This window comes from Orcinus orca, chromosome 11 (assembly GCF_937001465.1).
Source record: "Orcinus orca chromosome 11, mOrcOrc1.1, whole genome shotgun sequence".
In the NCBI taxonomy this organism is placed as follows: Eukaryota; Metazoa; Chordata; class Mammalia; order Artiodactyla; family Delphinidae; genus Orcinus; species Orcinus orca.
The window spans coordinates 96,811,884-96,839,404 of NC_064569.1; the positions used below are offsets into that span (position 1 = coordinate 96,811,884).

General features: G+C 45.7%; 1 protein-coding gene across 4 annotated transcripts in view; it reads right to left on the reverse strand.

Annotated features, from left to right (window-relative positions):
- PACSIN2 (protein kinase C and casein kinase substrate in neurons 2) overlaps positions 1 to 27,521 on the reverse strand; it is a 139,861-nt gene that overhangs the window by 100,766 nt on the left and 11,574 nt on the right. Inside the window, exon 1 of one of the 4 annotated variants that reach the window (XM_049694553.1) lies at positions 22,227 to 22,535. The exons of 2 other annotated variants lie outside the window; for them this stretch is intronic. The gene's annotated coding sequence lies outside the window, so the exon portion shown is untranslated. Of the gene's footprint in view, positions 1 to 5,180; positions 5,205 to 22,226; positions 22,536 to 27,521 lie in introns of those variants that run through there. One more of the 4 variants, XM_049694551.1, reaches the window with a different exon arrangement.

Here is a 27,521-nt window from a genome sequence, read left to right on the forward strand (position 1 = left end):
TCCCTAAGAGGGGACAGTGCCTCTGACAGCTCACATGATCGGTGACCACCAAACGCATTCAATTAACATACATACACAAAGCTGTCATAAAGGCCTGAAACAGGTAAGAAGAGACAAACCTACACACTGGGAGTAGGGCTGGGGGTAACTGTATAAACAGTCACAAGTTAGTACTAACTTCCAGAGCCAAGATCCTTAAAGTGTGACACCACCAAGTGTGCTTATTATACCTCATGACAATGTTCACTTTTACAACTCATAACTCGGTGACTGTGTGTTTGCAGGTTAACTGAGGGAGCACAAAGATAGCGAGTTTATCCAGATCCTGGGTCACGCTGTGCTTGTTCCCTCAGTATACCCTTCACAATCCACTGACAATCCCCCACCTCTTAGATAGTCCCTTGGGATTCAGGAGGAGGGGCTAGGATCTTTAAATGGAATCAGTATTTATCTAACTACATTCACTGAAAGACCAGACTCACAATTTGTAAGGTCAAATTGCTGCACATATGAGAAATAGGCTGCATCCAAATTCATTAGATTCAAATGTTCTTTGCAGTAAATTAGTGTGACAATAAATAGTCAAGATTTTCTTTCTATTCCATAAATATATTCCAACTAATTTGTAATCTCATTTTAATTGGAATTATTGTCTGATGGCACACTAATGATTTTTTTTCTTCAAAGATGTTAAGAAATAGTATTACATAGTTTTTAGCAGTACCACTTAACATTGGTTTAGCTGCAAGTTTTTCTTCATATCCGGGCCTTGAGGAGGAAACAAATACATTTAAGATGAGTAATAGCCTGAACAACTCTGGCAACAATCAACATCATAACACCTACACTATCAAAAACAACCTGGGATTCATTATAGCTGTAGATTGGAAATGTTTTTCTCTTTTTTTAAAATTTATTTATTTTGGCTGCGTGGGGTCTTTGTTGCTGCGCACGGGCTTTCCCTAGTTGCGGTGAGCCAGGGCTACTCTTCACTGTGGTGCACAAGCTTCTCATTGCGGTGGCTTCTCTTGTTGTGGAGCACGGGCTCTAGGCGCACAGGCTTCAGTAGCTGTGGCACGTGGGCTCAGTAGTTGTGCTCGTGGGCTCTAGCGCAGGCTCAGTAGTTGTGGCGCACAGGCTTAGTTGCTCCACGGCATGTGGGATCTTCCCAGACCAGGGCTCAAACCCATGTCCCCTGCGTTGGCAGGCGGATTCTTAACCACTGCACCACCAGGGCAGCCCTTTCTCTTTATTTTTTATCGAAAATGTTAAACATATAAAAAAGAGAGACTAGAACAATGACCCCTAGTTTCAACAATTATCAACACATGGCCAATCTTGTTCCACCTATGATTATGAAAATTGTTAAATGCTCACAGAAGCATGCAACTCAAATACATCTTTACTTGACCCTGCAGGTCCACAGCACGCATCCTCACGCTGGGAAGAGGCACAAAGCAAGAAAAGCAGGGGCATTGGCCTGAAGGACTAGCAACCCAGTGGGGAACCAGAGCCACATAAAACATGTATAAAATCAAGGAATAAAAATACTAAGCCTGGGGCTTCCCTGGTGGCATAGTGGTTGAGAGTCCGCCTGCTGATGCAGGGGACACGGGTTCGTGCCCCGGTCCGGGAAGATCCTACATGCCGCGGAGCGGCTGGGCCCATGAGCCATGGCCGCTGAGCCTGTGCGTCCAGAGCCTGTGCTCCGCAACGGGAGAGGCCACAACAGTGAGAGGCCCGCATACCGCAAAAAAAAAAAAAAAACCACTAAGCCTGCAAGGTGAACCTCTGCAGTGATAAGCCATGCTGACGTCACTGTACTCCCTGATACGATACATGAGGACAGCACTTCACCTCTGCATATTCTTCACCCAAACTCATCAGGCCAGTCTAACAATGTGAAAAACACCAGGCAAACCCAAATTGACGGCCACTCCTCAAAATATCTGACTAGCACTCTTCAAAACTGTCAAGGTCATGAAAAATAAGGAAAGACAGAAAGCGTCACAGATGGAGGAGACTAAGAAGCCGTGAGGACTAAATGCAATGTGATATCCTGGATTGGATCCTGGAACAGTCCGAGAACCTCAGTAGGAAAACTAGTGAAATCCAAGTAAAGCCTGTAGTTTATTTAATAACACTGTCCAATGTTAATTTCTTAATTCTGACAAATGTGTCATGTTTAGGTTAAGTTAACATTAGGGAAAACTGGGTGAAAGGTACATGAAGAATCTGTTTTATCTTTGCAACTTTACTGTATATCTAAAATGTTTCCAAAATAAAGTTTATTACAAAAATAATAATATAAAAAATTTAACTGGCTAATGAGTATTCATTATATCCTTCAAAAGAAGGAGTCAGTGACAATGTAGCTTTCATTTCAAAATTCAGCCTGGGAAGATGAAACCTAAAGAAACAAAGCAATTTGTTAAAAAGTCTCAAAGAAAGTAAGCACCTTGAAATGAAGGCAGGGCCCCCGGCCACACCAGGTGATTGGTGGCAGCACACCACTGGGGAACCTGTGACTGTGATAATGAACTGGGCTGACAGCCAGAAGTGACTTCCTAACCTCGAGGCTGCCCCTGCCTGGTCTCCCGCTCCACCCAGAGCAGTGCTGGTCAGGCGCCAACCCAGTCTCCTTGTACCACCCTAAGCTGCCCCCAGCCTCCCCCCGGTCCTCTCCCCACGAGCCCATCCTCAGAGCACCAGCACCTCTCTTCATTCACTCAGCAATCTCTGAGGGGCTGCAGGTTACCACTAAGCTGAATGCAATAAAAGGAGGCAGTATTACAAACCACTACATAATAATTCATTTTTTTAAAATAGTAGTTTATCTAGAGAAAAGATGAACTGTGATCAGAACTGTACACCAGGAAACCTGAAGTTGCAGCACTGAACAAGGGAGGGGCTGGAAGCAGCAGCAGCAGCAGCAGCATTCTACCTTCAGTCTTTCTGACCTGGAGACCACGCTTGGAACAACCTAGCCTACGAGTGCTCACTCGTGCTTTTAAATAGCTTTGAACCTGCTTCTTTATAACAGCACCATCCTACATTTGAAATAGGACACAATTCTAGAAATGAAAGTGCAGATCTGGATTTTCAAACTATGAACAGCATGTGGGGATTTCATTCATTCTGAAGCAGATTTAAGATGACTTCTGTGGCTGGGAGCAATGCAAAAGTAAATACCCGTGGCAGAGCAGCCGGATGTCTGCCTTCGCGCAGAAGCAAACATGTCTTGCGCTTGAACGTCAGCCCAAATAAGAACTTATGTGAAATATTCCTGCCCAAAATGCCCTGCAACAAAATTACTGAAAGACAAAGAGAGGAAACCAGCACTGATGTTTTTAAAATAATCTTAAAATAAGATGACAATCTAAAAATGTTGTACTTGTTCTCCATAACAATTTGAAAATGAACACAATCTGCCATGTTCCTCATCGATGAGGCAATCCCTCCTGAGCAACTTCATTATTTCTGCTTATCCAGTAACTGAAGAGAGTCTTACAAAATGCAAGTCAAAACTTCCCCAGTGCCCTGAAGTATGCAACTAGGAATCTGGCCAAGAGTGTCACTGCTCAACAGCCCTCCACTGAGGCTTCACCCTTTAACGTCACATTAAGAAAAAGGCTACATATGGTTCCCCCATTCATTTTTTTAATGTTTTCTTAAACTAGAAACTTTCCAAATACACCTTGGACTTTACACATTTGTCAGTTTTGCAGAGTTCATGGGCAAGCTCTCAGGCCACATGCCTGTGGCTCCGGTAGGTTTGACAAGCCCCGCACCAGTGCCAGGCGTGGCCCCCTTCCCCAGATAGCTGGTGGGGTGGATGCTCCCCTCTCTGAGCTGCTGCGGAAGCACGCTGTTGTACTCCATCCAGTCTTAGGCCTGTGCCTGTCCCCTCCTCCTCCCTTCCCCATCCTGTCTCACTGCCCTCGTTTCCTTGGCACCTAGGACAGGGCTTAGTACCTAGGGGCACAGCATATACCAAAAGAAGAAAGGAAAAAAAAAAAAAATCCATGAGAGAAATGGCAGCTTCGCCCTTGGGCGTGTACAGCTCAGGTGTGAATGCCAAGCCTCAGGAATAGAAGTGCACCTCAACTCGAAGCCTAGAACAAATCCCAGCTCACAACCTACCAGCTGTGGCCTCACAAAGTGATTTCACTCTGAGTCTCAGTTTCCTCGACTGTAAAAAGATCAGCCCCTCCCACCCCTTTTCTTTCTCTCTCCATCCCAGACCAACACAAGGCAGCCATGTGGAGCAAGCGTGTCTGCTCTACGGATGCAGCTGACCCTTGCAGAGGCTGTGCCAAAGCCTGGAACACAGTCAGGGCAAGTCAGCACATCCCCCGGCTAGCGCGGCATCTGCTGCGTGCACCATATCCTCTGGACCTGTTACAAAGGTGGTGTTTTGGTCACATTCTGACTCTCTTGTATCACTCTCTCATAGGTCTGAACCTGAGTGAGTTTAACTTATGAACTCTCTCAAACCCAATGCCAACGCTCAATTATTAGCATTTATTAAGCTCCACCATACGCTCACCACAAAGTTAAGTGCTTTCAAGGAATACAAAGATCGTTTAAGTCAAAGCCCCCATTCTTGTGATTTACTCATCAGGAAGATAAAACTAAAATAATTCTATTAAAAAGCAGAATAGAGGAAGGAGGGGTTGCCTCTTCTTATATTGACCAGGTACAGACCGGAAACAGACCCACAGGCTGCGGTAGGAGAGGCATGGAGAGTTTTCGTTTAGTGGGAACAGAGATTCAGTTTGGGATGATGAAAAAGCTCTGGAGATGGCTGGCTGGTGATGGTGGCTGCACGACAGTGTGAATGCGTGATACTTAATGCCACAAAACTGTACAGTTAAAAATTATCAAAATGGTCAGTTTTATGTTATGTATATTTTACCACACACACACAATTTTAATTTAGAAAAAAAGACAGACCCACACATATTTCAAGATTTCCTAAGTGACAGAGGTAGAGTCCCAAGGTTCAGGAGGGCCACTCAGTAGTGAGGCTGTCTCAATCAAACATGCACTCAGAAGAAAAGAAAACTAGATTTTTACCTCACACCAAACTCAAAAATCAGTTACAAATTACTCCACAAAGACTAAGGGTTAATAGGAAAAGCAAAAACTTAAAATTGTTAAAAGAAAATACTGAGTACCTTTATGATCTCGCAGCAGAAAAGGATTTCCTTTAAAAAGTCCTTAAAAATACCTATCATAAAAGAAAGGATTAATATAGACAACTACATTGAAATTTTAAATGTTTAACAAAAGACAACATAGTGAAAGTGAAAAGACATGCACAAACTATGAGACAATTCCTGTACCTCATATAACCAATAAATCAACTGGTATACAGAATGTATAAAGAACCCATACAAATCAATAAGAAAAATACAGACAACCCAAGAGAAAAAATGGGAAAAGCCTTAATCAGGCATGTCACCAAGAGAACCCATGAATTGTTAACACCCATGTGGAAAGAGGCTCATCACCCTCAGTAAGCAGGTAAGTTCAGACCAGAATGAGATAACATTTGACATCCGCTAGGTGGGTAGGATTAAGCAGCGTGACCATTAGCCCGTCTGGGCGAGGATGTGAGCAATGGGAATTCACACATGTGTTGGGTGGGAGAGTAAACTGGCACCCAACCTGGAGGAGGTATTTCTGCATGCTGAGCACACTCAACCCCAGAGGCCGCAAGTCTACTCCTATACAAACCTTAGAGAAATGAGTGCGCCAGGAGACCTGTACAAAGAAGGTTCATAACCACAGTACTCCTACTGGTCAAAAAAAATGGAAGCAATCCAATATCTGCTGACAGGAGGATGATAAATTGTGGTCTATGCATGTGATGGTTACATTTTATGTGTCATGAAATACCCAGATATTTCATCAAACATTATTCTGGGTGTCTCTGCAAGGGTGTTTTCTGATAACATTAACATTTTAATTGGTAAAATAGATTGCCCTCCAAAATGTTGGCAAGCCCCAATCCAATCACTTGAAGGCCTGGACAGAACCAAAAAGCCAACCCTTTGTAAGAAGGAATTCTCCACCTGTCAGCCTTCAGTCTTCATCTGCACCATCAACTCTCCCGGGTCCCTAGGCTGCCAGCCTTTGCAGGGAACTGGAACTGCACTACCGGCTTGCTAGTCTCCATAATCACGTGAGCCAATTCCTCAAAATAAATCTCTTTCTGTACATATATAGATCCTATCGCTTCTCTTTCTCTGGACAACCCAAATACAATATACACAGTGGAATATTATTCAGCAGTAAAAATGAAATTCGCAGATTACTTGATTCCCTTTTGATAAAGCTCATAAAAACTGAATATATTATTTACAGACACATATATATGTGTGTAAGTGTTCTCTTTTTTAAAAAAGCAAGAGAATGATCAAATATCCTGGAATACCTGTGCCCCTGGCAGGAAGCCCCAACCAAGAGCCTCCCTGTGGTGCACAATGGTTTCAAGCTGGGAGGCTGCTTTTGAGGTTTTTATAATTATGCTTCGAAATGTACATATCCATCACCCATTGTTTACATAAATTTTAAGCTAATAAAGCATTTCTAAACTAGAGGCAAAAAAGAATAGTGCTATAAGAAAGACACAAGAGGGGCTTCCCTGGTGGCGCAGTGGTTGGGAGTCTGCCTGCTAATGCAGGGTACACGGGTTCGAGCCCTGGTCTGGGAGGATCCCACGTGCCGCGGAGCAACTAGGCCCGTGAGCCACAACTACTGAACCTGCGCGTCTGGAGCCTGTGCTCTGCAACAAGAGAGGCCGCGATAGTGAGAGGCCCGCGCACCGTGATGAAGAGTGGCCCCCCACTTGCCACAACTGGAGAAAGCCCTCGCACAGAAACGAAGACCCAACACAGCCCTAAATAAATAAATAAATAAAATTAGACATTCTGTTAGACATTATATATATATATATATAATAATATTAAAAAAAAAGAAAGAAAGACACAAGGAAAAAAACACAGGTGTTCAACAAATGCCAGGCTAAAATCAGACCAATGCTGAGACCCGCCCCTCCCACCAAGGCTTTCCAGGCCAGTCTGGAAGGTCTAATCTGACCTGTACCCCTCCAGGGTTCGGATCATTCAGGCCTTCCCTCCCTCTCTCATTTTGAGAACATTGGTCCACTTATTTTGCATGCGGAAGAGGAAGGGGAAGGTTAGAAATTATGACTGGGCTAATTCCTTGCAGAGAGAAAACAGAACCATGTGCACCTGCCAGGCTAAACCACCTGCTGCTGACCCTCGGTGCCCTAGATGTCATACTTGGTTCCCAGTGCTCCTACTACTACAACAAAACTGCTCCCCTGGCCGTTTAGAGGTGGCTTGTTACTTTTTGCAATCCTCTTCCCCCCTTGACCCCAGGAATTTATTCCTGGTTCCTGCAGAGTGAGAGCAGAAGCCACGCCCACGGTACAGTGGGAAGGGCAGGCCTTAGGAACAGGTGGTCATGTGCTCCAGACAGAAGAGAAACACAGGGCCAGCTCAGGCTGGACAGACACTGCCACAGCGGCTCCTCTGGCCCCTCTCCCTGCAAGCCTGTCAAGTCCAAAGGATCATCTGGGGATCCACAGATGTGAGGGAAGAGTACTGCATGCAGGCCTCCCTGTCATGCCTAGAGTTTAATTAAATGGCCACTTAACGTGCTCACTGCTGAGTTCTGGTAAGTATTTCTGTACTCGTTCTATGACCATTTTTCTTAGATTTTTATTAGGATTAGCTGCAGAATTTTATTATATGCCTTCCAACCATCTGCTGATTTAGTCAACGCAGGTTTTCTTTTTGTGTACTGAATTGTTATGCATGACATTTAATTGAGCACTTACTATGCACCAAGCCCTGCTCTAACCACTCTACATGTAATATCCCATTTAGTACTGACACCAACTCTGTACGATGGCACTCTTCTTATCCTGCTAATTTTACAGATGAGATTGAAGCTCAGGGAGATTAAACCATTTGGCCAAAGTCAGAGTAGTACATGGCAGGACTGGGATACAAAATATGCTCTAAGCCCTAGGCCACAGCTTTCTCCAGCTGACACAATTCCTCACATGAGGCTACCCTTGTACTTCTGGAATAAACCTTGCTTGGTCATGGAGAATTAATCTTTTAACACACTACTGTATTCAAGTTATTGTTTTACTTAGAAACATATTTAGAAATGTTGCAGATATATATATATATATATATATATATATAAACATATATATGCACACACACATAGGAAATTGGTCTATAGCTTTCTCTAGATAATAGATGGAACGGGAAATAGGAAACCTAAACACTATAAAGAGATAAGCATATTTAACTACATAAAAATCTTCAAATTTTATGGAAAAAGACATCTAAACGAAGGAAAAACAAATCATAGAAACAGTAGCCAGGGGGATTGTTGTATCTGCAATAGTAACAACAAAGGATTTATAGCCCAATATACAAAACCTCCTAAAAACTGAAAAGAAAAACAATCCAATGCCGGGTGGGGGGGTGGGGGGGCAACAAAAAGCATGTATATAGAATTCACAGAAGAAGAAATACTAGTGGCCAATAAACATGTGAAGTGATGCTCAACTTCACTAGTACAAATTAACAATGGGAAGGAATTCCCTGGCGGTCCAGTGGTTAGGACTTGGCGCTTTCACTTCCCAGCTGGGTTTGATCCCTGGTCAAAAAAAAAAAACAACAAAAAAAACAATGGGATATGAATTTTACCCATCAGATTAGGAAAAAAACATCTAGTGCTGGTGGAAATGCCCAGTAAATGGTGTCCTCATACACTGTTGATGTATGTCCTACAAAAAGGCTGAAGCTATTCAATCTGGCCTAACTTCCAGAAACTACTGACCTGGAGAGATACCCAGAGTATAGTATTCATTCATTCATTCACTCCACAATAAACACCTACCACATGCAGAGCACTTTGTTAAATCTTCGTTCTCAGAGAGCTTAAAATCAGGAGCGTGACAGCTAAAGGGAAGTGAAAACAGCAAGTTGCTGAGTGATGCCTACAGTATTAGTCCTTTTATTAAAAACACACTGATGTTTGTGAGAGCCTGGAGGAAGTTGTGAAGGCTCTGCTACACTGAAGTGGTCAACGCTGGTTCATCTCAGACTGTTGGTGTTGGAGGTTTATTACCATCTTGCTGTGCATACATCTTTTTTGTTTCGCTTGGCATGAGCATATAGCAAAAAATGCAATAACCTGTAACTTTGAGAAATCTAATAAAGAATATTGCAAACAGCTGTCATTGCACACAACAAAGAAGAGCACGAGGTCCACATCAAGTTAGCGGCAGAGCCAAGAGTCCACCCTCTGTCCGGCTGACTGACCGCAAAGCTGGGCTCTTCACTCCAGATGATACCGTTTCTCCTCACTTGAGTTCACCCACCCACACAGGGCAGAACTCAGGAAGACTGCTATGCTCATGTGGGCAGTAAGTTTCGGGAGGCAGTCTGGCAACATTTCTTGAATTCATAAGAATCACATATTTCTTGAGCTCCTGTGGGTGATGTGCTATGTTTTTTTGCCTCTAGAAGCTCAGGTGGACTCACTGGAGATGATACAAAAGTGCATTTGCTATCAGGATGCATCCTGGCCTTTGGTTAATGTGTTATCCATTTCATGGGCACTCTACAAAGCGTTTCCCAACAGGCTGCTCTTTGCCTAGCATCCATTCCTCCTCCTTCTGGCAACAACATTCCAACTGGGCTTTGAGGAATCCCCCACCCCCTGGAAACAATCCCCTCCCCAGCTCCTCTGCAGGGTCCCCCTGGGTCTGTGAAGCTACCTTACCCAACGTCTCCCAAGGAAGTGCTTTTATGCTCAGGTTAGCTTAGCACCACAGAACTGTGACCAGTACGTTGTTTCCTGACTGAAAGGAACCCCATCCTTCTTGAGGAACCCCCAGCAACAGGGGTATTATGAAGCTTTGTCACTTAGGAGAAATAGCAAGTGCCTCTACAAAGGATAGACATAGAAACCTCAAAAGGCTTCAGACGTTCTTCCCACTGCCTAAGGCCCAGTGACAGTTACATCTGTTTATATCTCTACTAACAGAAAAATATTCAACTAAAGACAGAAAGAAATGAATGGCCCAGGTCAAATACCTGCTTCTCCATGAATTCTCTGATCCCTTCCTGCTGGGAGTATATGCTGTCTCTGAAGGCATCTGCCACATTTTAACTGTGTTACAGATTCTGAAATACAGAAATTGCCCCCACCAGGCTGGAAGTTTCCTGAGAGCAGAATCCCTGTCTAATTTACTAAAAGACCCCCTTGGCATTGTGGCCACATGTGACAAACAGAACCCCATGTTGCCCAGTGTACTAAACAAGTGTTTGTCCCCAAACCTGTTTATGTCAATTGTACATATAAATTGCAGGGACTGCCCTGGTGGCACAGTAGATAAGAATCCGCCTGCCAATGCAGGGGACATGGGTTTGAGCCCTGGTCCGAGAAGATCCCACATGCCACAGAGCAACTAAGGCCGTGCACCACAGCTACTGAGCCTGCACTCTAGAGCCCGCAAGCCACAACTACCGAAGCCTGTGCACCTAGAGCCCGTGCTCTACAACAAGAGAAGCCACCGCAAGGAGTAGCCCCCGTTCACCACAACTAGAGAAAGCCCACGCACAGCAATGAAGACCCAACACAGCCAAAAATAAATAAAATTAAATCTTAAATAAATAAATGCATATGTACTTATAAATATATATGGATGTGTATATGTGAATGTATATATATACATACATATACACCTCACTGTATAAGCCTATGAAATAAGTGTATAGTTGCTAAGATTTTTAAAAAGTTTAAAAACCCTAACTAAATCATAGGTGTGGGTAAGACAGGTAAGATAAGTGGACTGGGTGAAAATTTGTAAAATCTAGGATTTAGCGACTCAGGTTGCTTTACATATCCAAGTTCTCAATCCTCTTCAGGCAAAAACCAATATCAAACAGTAAATTATAGGCATAGTTTATGCAAGAAAACTGACAAGTCTGATCAGCAGATTCAAAGTAAAAGAAAAGGTCAATGAAAGATTGGCACATGAAATATAATCTTTTTTTAAAGTTAGAAATAAAATGCCTAAACTATGCATTTTTTAAATGATTCTTGCTTTACCTAACTTCTTCAGTTAGCTGACTACTGGCCAGTCTCAGTCCCATGAGACAAATGCTAAGCTACCATTGGTCAGGGGTCATATCAAGTACTGGGAACAGCACTGCCTCATGTAAAATAAACTAAGACTCAGCTGAAGGAGCTGTGCACAGGCTATGAGGCACCACACTTAGCATGGCATTAAAAACATTCTTCCCTGCCATCAGTGAAAATAGAACAGCTATACAATTTGCTTAAAGACCAGGACAAATTAATAAAAAGTATCTAATTCAGAATTCTCAATTTCCAATCTAAAAGAAAAAGCCCCAAGGAATTCCCTGGCCGTCCAGGGGTTAGGACTTGGCACTTTCACTGCTGTGGGCCCGGGTTCGTTCCCTGGTCTGGGAACTAGGATCCCACAAGCCGCGCGGTGTGGCCAAAAGAGGAAATGAACTGAAATTAAATAAATAAAAATAAATAAAAGAAGGGACTTCCCTGGTGGCGCAGTGGTTAAGACTCCACGCTCCCAACGCAGAGGGCCTGGGTTTGATCCCTGGTCAGGGAACTAGATCCCACATGCATGCGGCAACTAAGGAGCAGGCGAGACCCAGCACAAAAGAAAGACAGGAGGGGGGAGGGGGAGGGGGAGACGGGGGAGGGGGGAGAGAGAGAGAGAAAGAGAGGAAGAGAGAAAGAGAGAGAGAGAAAGAGAAAAAGGCAGGAAGGGAGGGAGGGGAGGGAGGGAGGGAGGAAGGAAGGAAGGAAGAAAAGAAAAAGCCTCAGGTTTCCCTGAAGGTACTCTGATGTTGATATGTTGACGTAATAAAACTTTGCTCCCAAATGGATAACTAATAAGGACCTGCTGTATAAAACAAAAACAAAAACAAAACTTTGCTCCCACCTGGCACTCATCCACCTCCCCTCATCCACCTCCCCAAATTGAGCCTGGAGATAATGTGAAAACCCACCTGCCAGGGACAAAAGCATGATGCCTATGAGCTTTTGTGCCTGACCCAGGACAGCTGGTTAGCTACACCTGATGCAGAGATGGCTCCAAGTGGAAAAAACACTCCCTTCAGTTGGTGCTTCAGGACATCTGGGAATAAGGAGCAGAGCAAACCAGAAGGAAATGGAAATTAAATTTCTCTTACCTTACCTGTGCCAAAAGATTACAAAGCTTTGGCCTATTTGACCATTTCAAGATTAACTTAGCCTGGGGAAGTGCTGAACACATCCCCCTTACGGAGATAGAGGTCTCCTCCTCCCCTTGGCTCACCGACAATGCCACCAATTTAATAACGATGAGATCTTGAAGTCAAGCTGTTGTGAATACACCAAAAGAAGCAAGTCCTTGCCCAAAAGAAGCGGGGTGGGGCAGGGACAGTGGCTGGAAAACAGAAATGAGGCCAATACTTAATTTTCCTTATTCTAAATTAAACCCTAGAGATGGACATATATTGGTTTGTTTCTTCTGTTTGATAACCAAAGGTCAGGAAAGCCGGATGCTCCCTATAAAAAATGAAATCAGGAAGTGTGCAGGGATGGCGCGACTAGAGAGAGACCCTCTCCTTCAGCTGCACACCTCTCAGGGCGGGGTGCTCACCCCCAGAGACTGGCTGGCTCCTCCCAGGGCTGCTCCTGATGGGCTCCACACTCTGCCCCCTGGGGCCAGCACATGGGCATGCTTGGAGGCTCCATGGTGGTCCCAGGCTCTACACACCCCTGGCTTCACTTCCTTCCACACCCAGACCCAGTTCCAGGGCTCAGCAAGGTTACCCTTTCCTACAGCACCCCCATCTGACCGCATGAACCAGTCCTCAGCCAACCCCTCAGAAGGGCCTACCTGGTTTTGAAACACTTGCTAACAGAAAGGGAACAGCACAAAGAACAGCCCCACCCCCGCACTCCACACCAAACACACACTCACACATCTGTCTTACAGCTTCAGGTGGTTTTAACCTCTGCCTCTACACCACATCATATTCTGAATGAAGGGGTCAAGTCTGAAAAAGACCTTGAAACCTGACAAGTGCTCCCCACCCTATCCCCACCCAGAAATCACTGAGTACACCCACCTTCTCCCCCCAGACTCTACAGCCCTGTCTCCACTTGGAGCCATTCCACCCACCTCCACCCCACCATACCCTCCCCTCACCGACTGCAGCGTTGATGTCCATTAAGGGTTCATATGGAGCCACCAGCCACCCATCCTCACCCCCACACCACCAGCACAAAGGACACACCAAGGTCATCTTGACTGAGCCTCAGGGTCTGGCACACCGCAAAAGTCCAGAATCAGGAAGCTCGAATTTTAATTTCAAAATGTTCTACATTATCTGGTCAGGCAACTCCAAGTTGATTTCCTTTTCCTCAGAATTAATACAGAAAAAACAAGCATTAGACAGGGGAGAAACATGAAAAGGGAGACCAGGAGCTACACTGGAGACTTAAAAGAGGACAATGATAGCTAGCAAAAGAAAACTTGCTCAATGGGAAAGGAAAAGCCATCCAAACTAAACAAAATGATGCCGCTGTCATAAGCCACAAAGCTCGCCCACAGAAGTGGTCAGCAAGTCTGGCAAACATCCCAGCTGTTTAGGAAAGAGCAGTGGCCACCCAACTGGAACATCCACAAATATAAGCCAAGGGCAGCATTAAGCTGGTTAAACGAAATTTAAAAGAAGGAACTTGGAGCCTCTCTCCCCTTTCTAGCCATGCTACCACCAGACCAGCTCCAAACCACCACATCTTAGATCTCACACCACAACTGCTCATTCACACCACACGTTCATCAGGGCCTTCCAAGGCCCGCACTGTTCTGAGAGGAGAGAGTACGGGACAGACAGGCCGCTGCTTGTGTGATGGTCTAATAGAGAGGGATGGAGGTAACTTAACACGCACTGAGATCCATGTGGGAGCACGATGACTTCAGACATGCAACAGAGATAGCAGGACAGGGAGCAAATTTAGACTGAGTAGTCAGGGAAAGCCCACTGAGGAGGTGGCTTTGGTGCTATAACCAGAAGGATGAGAAAGAGCCATCCAGGCAAAGGACAGTCCAGGAAGTAGGAACCACATGTGCAAAGACTCTAAGAAGGGGCAGTTATTACTGCATCAAACATTTGCCTCTCTACATACAAACTCTACCCTTTTGTAGCCATTCCACTCTACATACAAACTCTACCCTTTTCTAGCCATTCCAGAAAACTTTCCTGAAACCCAGATCTGATCTTATCCTACTCTTCTGCTTAAAAACCTTTGTTGATTCCCAATGCCTATATAATATCCAAGTCCCTGAATTTCTCAAGCGAATTTTACTGTATGGAAATTATGCATACCCACACCACACAGAGATACAGACATCTCCACTGTCTCCATGAAGCCTCCCCTGACTACCATCTCCTGGCTGCACCCACAGCTCTCTCCCCTCACACCACTCTGACAGCTGTGGAGTCTGCTACCCGCTCCATACTTGGTTAATGAGAGGAGACATTTCCCATGGCTGGGGTGTGTCCACATCTCTGCCCCCCAACACAGACCAGGACGGAGCCACGCACATCACAGCATTCAGAGGAACACAGGACAGACATCACCACTGACACCCTCGCGCAGAGCTATGTGTGAGCGGAGGCCGCGCGCTCACATCCCAGGCTGTCTTAACTGCCCTCTGCGGCCGGACGCTTAGAGAAGAGGCTGTGTCAAGGAGCCCAAGGGTGCCATATGCCTACCAGCCCCATGCTACGGGCAAAGACCAAGACCGGCCTGCCTTCAATTCGTGGCTCTGCACCAACTAGCTGGTAAAACTGAACAAATAGCTTAGCTCCCTCTCTGAACCTGTTTCCTTTATGTGTAAAGAGGAGGTAACAGTGTTAGCCTTGAACCCCTACAGTGAGGGCTGGATATAATGTATGTGAAGTACCTCCCACACGGTAGGGGATGAACACTGATCCCTACTGTTAGCTTTCAGGCTGGTTAGCTCTCCACGGAGGAGAATTCTATCTCAAGCCCCTAAACAACACCCCTAAACGCAGCTGGCTCTTCCCCTCACAGACCTCACTGGCCACCCACCATGGTGGTTCAAGACCACCCACTCTGAGCTCAGGAGGAAAGACTGCACACACCCCTACTGGTACCATGTTCAGAAGTCAGACATGTGCCAAGAGCAGGAGTGGACAGCTACCAAGTGAAACTTAAACCCATTTTCATAAAGATACAACTCAACCTTCTATTTCCCTTACCTCCCTCCTCCCCCTCCCCACACACACACAAACGTGAAAGTAGACGAGTAAGATTGATTAATCCTGCCTCCTAATAATTAAAGCAAAAAATACATTATGCAATGAACTGGAAATTTAATTCAAAGGTTCGTATCTCAACAACCCAGGAGAGTCCAGCCTCAGGATCCATCAGCCAAAAGTCTAAAATTCCTTGAACTACAGCAGCTCAGGACTAAAACCACATAGTCACAGGCATGTGGACTGCAGTGAAATGCAGCAAAATACTTCTAAATAGCTCTCTGTACTAAACACAGTTCAGTTAGCATTTCTTGCCAAACTTCTTTCTCCTTCAAAGAGAGACACGGGGGGGGGGCTTCCCTGGTGGCACAGTGGTTGAGAGTTTGCCTGCTGATGCAGGGGACACGGGTTTGTGCCCCGGGGCGGCTGGGCCTGTAAGCCATGGCCACTGAGCCTGCGCGTCCGGAACCTGTGCTCCGCAACGGGAGAGGCCACAACAGTGAGAGGCCCGCATACTGCAAAAAAAAAAAAAAAAAAAAAAGAGACACGGGGACTTCCCTGGTGGCGCAGTGGGTAAGAATCTGCCTGTCAATGCAGGGGACATGGGTTTGAGCCCTTGTCCAGGAAGATCCCACATGCCGCAGAGCAACTAAGCCAGTGAGCCACAACTACTGAGTCGCAAGCCACAACTACTGAAGCCCGCGTGCCTAGAGCTCCGCAACAAGAGAAGCCACTGCAATGAGAAGCCCGCCCACCGCAATGAAAAGTAGTCCCCACGCACCACAACTGGAGAAAACCCGTGTGCAGCAATGAAGACCCAACGCAACCAAAAATAAATAAATAATAAATTAAAAAAAAAAAAAAAAAGAGAGACACCAAACGAAACTTGATCCATTCTAAGCAATCCATGCTGGCCCCAACATTCCAAAGAAACATTTTCTAAAATTATTTATTGAGCTTACCATAAAAATTACAATGGCATCACAGGCATCTGGGGGAAAAATGTAGAAATTTAAATTTATGATCTAAAAGATGGTCAAAGAAATAGTATTTTTTTAACACAATAGAAAACTCATTCTCATAGAGGGAAAATAAAAAGATCTATGTAAGTCTCACTCAGGATTTAAGGGAATCACTGAATAATGTTTTTTTTTTAAATTAATTAATCAATTTTAGTTGCATTGGGTCTTCATTGCTGCGCGAGGGCTTTCTCTAGTTGCAGCGAGCGGGGGCTACTCTTTGTTGCGGTGCATGGGCTTCTCATTGCAGTGGCTTCTCTTGTTGCAGAGAACAGGCTCTAGGCGCACGGGCTTCAGTAGTTGCGGCACATGGGCTCAGTAGTTGTGGAGCAAGGGCTTAGTTGCTCAGTGGCATGTGGGATCTTCCTGAACCAGGGATCGATCAAACCCATGTCCCCTGCATTGGCAAGTGGATTCTTAACCACTGCGCCACCAGGGAAGTCCCAATAATAATCCTTTTTAAATGCATCAACATCACTTTCCCCATGAAGGCTGCCCTGGGCGCCTGCAGTCATAGATGATATTACAAACCAACAGGTCTGAGAACTAAGGGTCCTCATATTATTCACGTCACATTTGTTCATCCCACAAATGTCTGCCTTCTATTACATGCCAGGACAAAGGTAAGAACTGTGAATTCCAAGATAAAAGGCAGTCCCTTCCCTCCCCCTCACCTAGCCCAGTGGAAGAAGACCAGCAGGTAGTCAGTCAATCATACCATACATGAGGAGCACTGGGACAGGTGTGGACCTTGCACTCTGTAGCCCCAGGGGCAGGATACCTTAGGTCAAGGAGAAGGGGGTGAAACTAGAGCTGAATTTTGAAGGATGAGTAGGAGTTCAGCAGGGAAAGATGGTTAGAAAGGGCATTTACAGCAGATGTAACAGGGTCTGTGGAAAGCACATGTGAGAAGGGAAAAACAAAGTTCAGTGTGGCAAGAGATGAGGTTGAAGGGGTAAGCAATGGCCAGATCACAAGTTTGGATTTTACTGTGATGGCAACAGGGAGCCACTAAAGAATTTTAATCTGGGGACTTCCCTGGTGGTCCAGTGGTTGAGAATCCGCCTTCCAATGCAGGGGACGCAGGTTCGACCCCTGGTCAGGGAACTAAGATCCCACATGTCGCGGGGCAACTAAGCCTGCATGCTCTAGAGCCCACGCATCACAACCAGAGAGCCTGCATTCTGCAACTACTGAGCCCACACACTCTGGAGCCTGTGCACCACAACTAGAGAGAAGCCCAGGTGCCACAACAAAGATCCCACATGCCGCAACTAAGACCCGATGCAGCCAAGTAAATAAACAAATAAGTAAATGTTAAAAAAAAAAAAAAATAGAAGAAGAATTTTAATCTGGTTAAACAGTTCAACTGCTCCCCACTGCTGATAAGGAAATGAAGACTTAGAAGAGGGAGGCCCATAAACCACTATTTCCATTTTGTTTCCTAAGAGTTAATGACAAATGTTAAATAAAATCCCTCCTGGGCTTCCTTGGTGGCGCAGTGATTGAGAATCCACCTGCCGATGCAGGGGACACGGGTTCGTGCCCCGGTCCAGGAAGATCCCACATGCTGCGGAGCAGCTGGGCCCGTGAGCCATGGCCGCTGAGCCTGCGCGTCCGGAGCCTCTGCTCCGCAACGGGAGAGGCCACAACAGTGAGAGGCCCGCGTACTGCAAAAAAAAAAAAAAAAAATCCCTCCTCCAACATTGAATGATGGAAAGCATGGCCCAAAGACTTCTCACACCTGGCCTTCTCTGTGTCTCAGTCTCCTCATCTGTAAAATGGCCTGTAGCCACCCTATAGGGTAGCTGTGAGGACTAAATGGGTAACACAGGTAAAGGGCTTAGAGCAGAGGAAAAGCTCCATTGCTGTTAGATGCTGGTGATGGTACCAGTAGTGCTAGTACTAGTAATACCAGCAGTATAAGAGCCAAGAGAACTGCACACGGGTAAAAAGCGGACAAACGTTTTACTGCCCCCTGTGAAGCTGCTGGCTAGTGGTACAAAGGTGGAGGCCTCTCAGACCCCTTTGTGACTGAAGAGAAAAGAAAAATGAACACCCATTCCCTGTACACACAGTCATAAAGCTGGGCTGAGGCGGACCAGGAGCCCAGAGTGGAGCCACATTCTCTCAGTCTGATGACAGGTCACACTGCTGCCAGCCCACACAGAAGAGAATGGCCCCTCCCACCCTCCTCAACTGCAGCCACGTCCCCAGCCTGGGCACACCCCCACCCATCCAGGCACAGAAGGCTTATTGTCCCTGCACCTCTCTGTACCTGGCAGGCCTTCACAGTCACCTCTGGAAATGAGACACTGCCTGGAACCCACCCACCAGAAAGACCTTAAAGGCTCTGTGCCCAGGCATCTGGAAGGTCCAGAGCAGAGGAAGAGACCCCCTGGGATCCCAGCAGGCATCACCCAGCCCCTTACTCACATGCTGCCCAGTAGTAGCACCTCTTCCATCAAGGGGCTCAAGACATGCATGAAATAAAGAGAAAGCCAGGCTAATGTGAAACTGTCATGAAAGGTGAGAAATCAGGGTGCCTAGAACCACAATTCCCAGACCTTTGGATTTCACCAACTAAAAACTACCCCCCGCTTCAAATCTGGAGGACTTTTCAACAAACAGTACTGAAACAATTGGGACATCCACAGGCAAAAACTAAATTTCAATCCATACCTTACACCATACACAAAAAATAACTCAAAATGGATCACAGACCTAAATGTAAAACTATAAAATCTCTACAAGGAAACATTTGTCACCTTGGTTAGGCAAAGATTTTAGTTATGACACCAACCAAAAATGCACAAACCATAGAAGAACAAACTGACTTCATCAAATTTTTTAAACTTCTGCTCTTCAAAACACACCGTCAAGAGAATGAAGACAAGCTACAGACGGGGAGAAAATATTTGCAAATCATATATAAGGACTTATATCCAGAATATATGAAGAAATCTCAAAGCTAATTAATAAAATAAACAACCCAATTTTTTAAATGGGCAAACGATTTGAATAGATAGTTCACAAAGGAAGATATACAGACAGCAAACAAGCACTTGAAAAGATGCTCAACATCACTGGTCATTAGGGACATGCAAATTAAAACCACAATGAGACACCACTACAGACCTACTAAAACGGCAAAAATTAAAAAGATGACCATACCAAGTATTGGCAAAGACATGGAGGAACTGGAATTCTCACTCACTGCTCGTGAGAAATGTAACATGGTTCAGCACTTTAGAAATAGAGAATAATTTGGCAGCGTCTTAAAAAGTTAAACCAACAACCACCATATCAACAAGTCATATGACTCTAGTATCTACCCAAGAGCTATGAAAACATAGTCTGTACAAAGACTGGTACACAAATGTTCATAACAGCTTTATTAGTAATAACCCTAAACTACAAACAGCCCAAATGTCCATCAATAGGTGAATGGAATAACAAACTGTGGCATATCCATACACTGGATTAAAAAGAATGAAACATTGATATATGCTACAACATGGATGAATCCCAAAATAATTTTGCTGAGTGAAAGAAGTCAGACTAAAAAACAAGTGTACACTGTATGATTCTATTTATATGAAATTCTAGAAAATGCAAACTAATCTACAGTGACAGAAGGCACACCAACAGTTGCCTGGGTGTAGTGAGGGGCCGGTGGGAGAAGCTATAAAGTGGCTCAGGGAAACTGGGGGGGGGGCGGTGATAGATATGTTCATTATCTTGAGTGTGGTGATGGCTTAACAGGTGTGTTCATATGTCAAACGTTATCAAATTGTATACTTTAAATATGTGCAACTTACTGTCAGTTATACTCAATAAAACTGTTTAGAATTTTGGAGAATTACATAAGGCTGCTAACTTTTTATTTTGTTAAGTAAGGATACTCTTTAAAAAACTACCAGCTCAGGCTTCCCTGGTGGCGCAGTGGTTGAGAATCTGCCTACTAGTGCAGGGGACACGGGTTCAAGCCCTGGTCTGGGAGGATCCCACATGCTGCGGAGCAACTAGGCCCGTGAGCCACAACTACTGATCCTGCGCGTCTGGAGCCTGTGCTCCGCAACAAGAGAGGCCGCGATAGTGAGAGGCCCGCGCACAGCAATGAAGAGTGGCCCCTGCTTGCCACAACTAGAGAAATCCCTCGCACAGAAATGAAGACCCAACAAAGCCAAAATTAATAAATAAATTAAAAAAACAAAACAAAACAAAACTACCAGCTCATATCAACAACACCAAAAGAAAAGACATTTTAAAACTAAAAGATACAGGACTTCCCTGGTGGCACAGTGGTTAAGAATCTGCCTGCCAATGCAGGGGACACGGGTTCGAGCCCTGGTCTGGGAAGATCCCACATGCCGCAGAGCAACTAAGCCCGTGCGCCACAACTACTGAGCCTGAGCTCTAGAGCCCACGAGCTACAACTACTGAAGCCCGCGCACCTAAAGTCCATGCTCCGCAGCAAGAGAAGCCACCACAATGAGAAGCCCGCGCACCACAACGAAGAGTAGCCCCCTCTCGACACAACTAGAGAAAGCCCGTGCTCAGCAACGAAGACATAACACAGCCAAAAAAAAGAAACAAAAAACTGAAAGATAAAAGGTCACCATCTTATACTAAAAGAATCCTGCCCAAGAAAAGGCAGTTGCTAATCTTAACATATAAAAACTACACTGTGAGAACAAGGTTTCAGACCAGCTCTTGTGACCCTCTGGGCCGGGGACATGCTGAGGACTCCACAGTCCTCAGGCAGTCCCCACACTTGTCTCCATCTCCATCCTGGAGCTACTTCTGGAGGGACGGCACTCCAGCTCCAACGCCACTGGGATGGTCACGTGTACTGTGGGACACTGCAGCTAGGGCAGTGACCCGAGACACTGTGTCCCTCCCCTCCTGGAGGACAAGAAGTCACAAGAAGAATGTGCCCTGAAAGGTTCCTGGAGCGCTGCTTTGCTGCTGCTGAAGTGAACTGACTTGTTTCTAGAAGAGCTGTTTACCCCTGAGCCAGAGTATCTGTGCTTTGCGGCAAAGAAAAGTCATATATGACAATGTTAAAGCTGTTCACTGGGAATCTTCCAGGCTTAAGTCCATGGATAAAATGGAAATAAAATATGAGCTCTAAAAAAGACCATGATATATAAACTAGAATCCTTCTGATACTGTGCCAGAATGCTAACAAGATCCAAAAGACCTCAAGTCCTAGAAGGAGACTTCGGGTAAAATGGCACAATGCAAGCGGTCCTCCTCTGGTGTGCCTGATTTAATGCCAAGAACAGCTGAGCAGGGGAGGCCTGATGTTGAACCCACCTCCCCAAGCCCCAGCTATCAGACAGGGAGGGACACCTCCAAGCTCCGCAGGGTACCATAAGCAGCAGAGATGGCATGGGACAAGCACATTCAATAAATAAGTATGGACTTTGTTATTTCCAGAAGCCAGATACACAATGAATCCAGAGCAGTGAGTGCCCTGCTCCACAAGGACCCCCAGTGCACTTGTGGGAACACCCTAACCTGCACACCCAAGCCCCATCTACACACACACGCCCTGCACACAACCACCATTTGACCACCTCTCAACCTGAAGCATATGTACACGATGGCATGGTCCACCCGGTCCAGTGGGACACAGCCAGGGAAGAGGCCCAAACAGGTCTTGCAATTGGGTAAGGGGTTACTGGGACAGGGAATTATGGTCTAGAAGGGGAGGCCAGGGAAAGAAGCCACAACAGATGCCTTCTCCAACCCACCCTGCTCAAAAATCCTACAGGCTGGGCTTCAAACCTAGACTCCTCCAACCCCGCCTCACCTTTTAGACTGGAAACTCCATTTAGAATGCCTCCCGGACTCTCTCAGGACTCAACTTCCAACAATCGCACCTTGGTCACATAACAAAGGGACAACTTCCTCCTCCAATCCTTGGGGCTTCTCCAGACCCAGCTGCCCAGGAAGGACAGCTGGACGCTGCAACATTTAATGAGCACTGAGCCAGACCCACAGTCCAACTGTTCCTCCATGATGTGAGATGGCTATAGAGAAACTTCACCCTGGCATTTAGTCACATTCCAAAATAACTTCAAAGGTGCAGTTTTGTGTTTGACGTGAAGTTGCAGCAAGCCTTAGAAGGAAGCAGAGATATAAAGTTATTAAATGTAAATATTTAAAGAACTAACAGCTGTTAATGCCAGGGGGATGGCAGCTTGCAAACCTCCAGTCAGAATAATGACTCTGTTATGTCAGGGGCTGAGTCAAGATCACTGATACTGTTTCATTCCACCCTCTGCAGAGAATACAAAGTTTTTTAAAGCAACTTTTCAGGAAGTTATTCTGTTCATTGGGTAGTGCCTTAAAAATTAAAACAAGAAAGTAACTGTCTGGTGTGGAAAGAACAGTGTGCATATAAATCTCCTTAGCCAAGTACTAAATAATGTGCATTTCAAATGTCACTCATAAGGCAGTTATTTGGGACTGAGGATGGAATTATGCAATCTTGCTAACAGTAAATATATATTTGGTAACTTCAAGTGTCTGTAACGTCTACCATGTAGAGGCCTGAAAGCATGTTCCACTCATGTTTCCAGCCTTGAGCAAGGCAATTTGATGTGACAGGTGAAAAATTTCTGACCGCTAAAGGAACCAGTCAGAGAATGGACATGTCCAAGACAAAATGGTCACACTTAATTTTTGTTGCCATTTCTGATGATGTCCTCAGGCCTGGCTTGCTGAATTCCACAATCGTAAGCTGCAGACTGATCAAAAGCACCACACTTCCTAGCTATGAGGCCTGTCACTTAAACTCTCTAAGGCCAGCTTTCCACCTGCAAAACAAAGTTGTCATAAGAATAAGTGTAATCATGCATGGAAAAGTAGCGCACCTGGCACAAAATACGCCTCAATAAATATTAAATCGTTAAAAATCTATGTGATAATGATGGTGACGTCAAAAGCCAGTTCAGGAAGGTGAAAGTTGGAAGTGAACTGGGAGGTTGGCAAAGAGCCTAGCCCCAAGCAGGCAGGATGAGGCCTGGATGCTCCAGCCCACTGAAGCTGACCTTCCCTCCATAAGGGACACGAGTTGTCTAACCATATTCTGTCTCCCCCGACTAGAATGTATGGTCTTGGTCTACTGTGTTCCTGCTGTAACCCCAGTGCCTAGAACTGTGTCTGGCACATGACAGAAATTCAAATATTTGTTCAATAAATGAATGGGGATTTAGGAACCTGTCAGAAGTGAAGGCAAAAATGTTTGTGTCCATTTTGCCGGGTGGGGGCGGGGAGCGGATGGAATCTGTTTTCATGAAATTCTGAAGGAGATCTGAGACCCAAATAAAGGTCAAGAAGCACAGTGCTGAGTTTCAAGCACATATATCAGAACACCGATGACCAAGGTTAGGTGAGTAAGGAAGTAACATTGCAGAGCAAAATCTAACAAAGAGGAGAGCTTTCCTAGAAAAGAGAAGGCCTCTCAGGGGCTTGCCACCATGCAATTGTCAGCTTAGCCAGGGGCAGGCCCCAGCCTTCAAGTTTGTGGTTTGGATTTGGGAATGTACTTTGCAACTAGAGCCTTACGTTAAAGAGGAGCAGGAATTTGTTGAATTAAAAAATATAGGGACTTCCTTGGTGGTCCAGTGGTTAAGAATCTGCCTTCCAATGCAGAGGACGCGGGTTCAATCCCTGGTCAAGGAACTAAGATCCCACATGACGTGAGGCAACTAAGCCCGCACACAGTAATTACTGAGCAAGCGAGCCACAACTAGAGAGAAGCCTGCGTGCTGCAACGAAAGATCACATGTGCTGCAATGAAAGATCCCACATGCTGCAACTAAGACCTGATGCAGCCAAAAATAAAATAAAATAAAATAGAATAAAATATTAAAAAAAAAAAATTAAAAATATATATGTATCAGTCTGCCCCAGGAAGGCACCCTAGGAGACACTAGTGAGGGTGAACCAGAATCAATGCCTCAGAGAATCGAGGGATCCAGCAGAATTCAAGACACCTCAGGTGTAAGTACCTTCTTTGCTCCCATGGAGACTTCAGATATTCCTCCTGTTTGAACCTGGTATGGATTCTGAGCTCCCAACCTTGCTTCCAGTTCACAGTTCGGCCCAGCCACAATGGAGACTCCATCTCCACAATATGCCCTGATCCTTGAGGAGGCATGCAGATGCCAGACATACAGAAAGACATATACTAAAGTACAGGGCAGGGGCTTCCCTGGTGGCGCAGTGGTTGGGAGTCCGCCTGCCGATGCAGGGGACACGGGTTCGTGCCCCGGTCCGGGAAGGTCCCACGTGCCGTGGAGCGGCTGGGTCCGTGACCCATGGCTGCTGAGCCTGTGCGTCCGGAGCCTGTGCGTCCGGAGCCTGTGCTCCGCAACGGGAGAGGCCACAGCGGTGAGAGGTCCGCGTACCACAAAAAAATAAATAAATAAATAAATAAAAAAAATAAAGTACAGGGCAAACAACTACTGAGCTTGCGCTCTAGAGCCCATGTGCCACGGCTACTGAAGCCCGCGCGCCTAGAGCCCGCGCACCACAACGAAGAGTAGCCCCGGCTCCCCGCAACTAGAGAAAGCCTGTGCGCAGCAACGAAGACCCAATGCAGCCAAAAATAAATAAATTTATTAAAAAAAATTTTTTTTTGAAAAAAATGTACAGGGCCAGAAAAGGGCAACAATAAACATCTACTGAATTCTCCCCCCAAAAGGACCCTTTTTTAATATTAACAAGGTCCTTAGATCCCTAGATGATAGTACTTTTCGCATTCAATGATTGAGGAAATCAAGATGACAAATGGCTACGATAAATTCAAGCTTTAAAATGAGTTGGTATTTTATTCATTGTAAGCACAGCCATCATTTTTATACAGTAACATATAAATGTTTTGTGTGTCTGTGTGTCTTTGCTTGTGTACAGAGACAGTAAAAAAAAAAAAAAAATCCACCTACAAAGTATGCCTGGTGGGTATAGTTGTGAGTGAGCCATCCCTTTGTAATCATCCCCTAGCGTCCTGGAGAACCAGGGTACCTGTGGGGAACCACCAGTGCACTGAAGAGAGAACCTTGAGGCAGATCTGGGTCTAAGGAGTTATTAAGCTTCTGTGAGCCTGTTTTCTCAACTGTAGAGTGACAATCAAAGAGCCACGTGGCAGGACAGTTGGGAGGCTCAGAGGCACACAATGGCTACACTAAATGGGGCTCTTAAAGTGCAGCACTCCCCCAACCAAGTACAGGACACATACTCATTCATCCAGTCCTCACACCAATCCTATCATTATCCCCATTTTAGAGGTGAGGTAACTGAGGCACAGAGAGATCAGTAACTTTCCCAGGGACCCACCATAAATTGCAGAACTGGGATTCAAGCCCAGGCAATCTGCCTGCAGAGCTCGTGATGTGATAAACTTGCCACGTAACACCTGCAGCACAGAACACCAGGCTGGCCCATAACCAGAACTCAGCAGGGCTTGTCCCACTGCTCCAAGAAGGCCCTCCTACAGGGGAGAGCAACCTGGGACCAAAAGCCAGCCCCCCATCAACAGCAGGAGCCTTTGCAGCCCCTGTAGATACTGAAAATCTTCTACCCCTACCCCAGGGAGGGAAAGTTCCCTCTTCTTACCCACCCCCCCAGGAGTTCGGGGTGGGGTGCAGTGGGGCGTAGGTTGCTGACAGAGTTCGCTTCTCAAGAGTGGGCCTCCACCTCTTCCAATCACACTACTAACATTAAGTTTCTGTAAGGCAGGGATTTAAAGGTTTGGGGTTTTTTTTTCCCCTGCCTCTTTACTTGTTAGTTAAGAGAGCATGTTATTTTCAACTATTTCTAAATTTCATGAACCTGGAAGTTCCTACTGGAAGTTATAGACAAAAAGCACAAGTCCAAAATAGCAATTCTGGAGCAAAAAAAAAAACTTCAAGGAAGGTGACCTGTCTGAACTTTAAAGGGAGACAATGAGGGGCTTCCCTGGTGGCGCAGTGGTTGAGAGTCCACCTGCCGATGCAGGGGACACGGGTTCGTGCCCCGGTCCAGGAAGATCCCACATGCCGCGGAGCAACTAAGACCGTGCGCCCCAACTACTGAGCCTGCGCTCTAGAGCCCACAAGCCACAACTACTGAGCACGCGCGCCTAGAGCTCATGCTCCACAAGAGAAGCCACCGCTGTGAGAAGCCCGCACACCACAACGAAGAGCAGCCCCGCTCACTGCAACTAGAGAAAGCCCGCGCACAGCAATGAAGACCCAACACAGCCAAAAATAAATAAATAAATTTTTAAAAATAAAGGGAGACAATGAGACAGCCCAGCCCAGCCCACCCCCAATCAAGCAACTTCAGACCCACACCTGCAAAAGCAAGAAGGAAAGAAAGAAATCCAAAAGATAAAAAAAGTCTTGTACTATACCAATCACTTCACTCGGTTTTCATAAAAGGAAGCATACTGCAGCACTCCAATTATCCAATCAAATTATTTTTTTTCCGTGACTTCCGCATGGCCAGGACTACCACCTCAGGCCCCACTTCAAGGCCCTTTTTTTGTGGGACTCTCAGGTAAGGCCTACCTCTGGACTCCAGTCACCGGCCCCAGTTCTAAGAAGCAGAAGAAACTTGATGGAACACCATGCACCTGTCCAACCCAGAATAAAGCTGGGGTTAAGGGCTGCTAAGGAATCATGCTTCATGGTCCAAAGGTCCATGTCCTGAAATAAAGTAGCCCCATTCCATTACATGCCACACCCTGCCAAGCTGGGGCAATTGGGCAGAGATTTCTCAGGAAATAAAACAGGAAACGTGGAAAGGACAAAGGGGAAGCCAAAAACGTGTGCCTCTGGGGCTTGGTAGTTACCATCCAGCTTGGCTGAGAAGCCATAAGGATGTCTTGGGACTTCCACCCAGCCTCTACCAGAGCCTTCACCACACACACAACCAACAGCTCAGCCACTTACCCAGGCAACAGCCAACTCAGACATGTTTAGGCATCTGTGGAAACCAGGGCAAAGTACAATTTCCATACTTCTGATAAAAACACAGATTACCAAGCACAGAGCAAAATATTACTCTAAAATTTGGGTTTATTGACTAAATAAACAGGTGGGGAGGGGAAGCAGGA